This window comes from Amphimedon queenslandica, unplaced genomic scaffold (genome assembly GCF_000090795.2).
Source record: "Amphimedon queenslandica unplaced genomic scaffold, v1.1 AMPQUscaffold_13280, whole genome shotgun sequence".
Classification (NCBI taxonomy): Eukaryota; Metazoa; Porifera; class Demospongiae; order Haplosclerida; family Niphatidae; genus Amphimedon; species Amphimedon queenslandica.
Window position 1 is genome coordinate 32,503 of NW_003546484.1, and position 1,449 is coordinate 33,951.

Sequence of the window (1,449 nt, forward strand, 5' to 3'; positions counted from 1 at the left end):
TACATTTGCTTGCGGTCAAACCATAGGTAATTTATCACAGATACTGTACTTCCATTTACATTGATCAACATACTTAAGAGGATATAATTCACATAAGCGCTAAGACATTCTTCATTGCATATCAATTTCATTATAATCACCTACCCACAACATGCATTACTGATGGCAAGAAGTGGTCTACATGAAACGAAAAATAAGGCAAAGGCATCAAAATGAAGCATAAGAAAATAGCGCTGTAGCAAGAGCTACCTTGTGTATATGTGACCATAACTGACAAAAGGTACCTTATGGAGGGTAGTGAAATTCGTCTTTATAGCCAAGAAAATCCAACTTCCTGAGCTGTATTTATCATAAAATTACTCCACATGATGTCAAAAGTTACTATGTAACTTTTAAACAAAATAGATGAGCAACAGAGCAGTCACAGGTTGATATTTTTTATTATAATGATGAATTTTAAAATCCGCCATAAGGTACCTTTTGTCAATTATGGTCACATATGATATATAACCTGGCCTCCATCCTTTACCAAAAATCTACCTGTAAGTCTTTAAAGCGTAAGTCCGGTGTATTGTTGGTGAATTTTTTTATTGGCTTAATATGATTGCCTGACCATAATGATGTATTCCAACACCCATTGTCTAAATAATTTTTTCACTGAGATATGAGCCTTCAAAGATGCTCATTTTTATTACTTCCTGTCAGTGGGTGTGGTTAAATGTGACATCACTAGAGGCATAGATGCACATAATTCCACTCCTTTAAAGGGGGAAATAATCCTTTATTCTCATGCCTAGTAATGTAATAGCACATGTTTCAAGATTGGGATCATTAGCATTCATTATATCAAGCATGCAACTGCAAGAAAATGTCAATATTACAAGTAGGCAAATTTTCTTGTTTGCTATTTTGAGTCTTTTTCTTGCAGTTGCATGCTGAAAATAATGAAAGCTAATGATCCCAATCATTAAATTAGTGATATTACATTACTAGGCAGGATTATTTCCCCCTATAAAGGAATGGAGTTATGCATCTATGCTTCTAGTGACGTCACGTTTAGCCACACCCACCAACAAGAAGTAATAAAAATGAGCATATTTGAAGGCTCATATCTCAGTGAAAAATTTGTTTTAGACAATGGGAGTTGGAATACATCATTATCATGGTCAGGCCATCAAATTAAGCCAACAAAAAAACTTCACCAAAAATACACCGGACTTACCCTTTATTGTCGAACCCTGCAGCACTGAAACAAATTAGCAAGGCATTGTTGCTGCCTGTGAGGAATTTTTGTGGGAAGATATCATAATGTGTATATAGTTAATATGGATGAATGAACATACCTTTGCAAGAGTTACTGCAGTAGCTACTTTCTTGACAACATCATAATCCTTTACATTTAGTAACATAGTACATGTATGTACCAGTTCACTAAAATCATTTAACTGA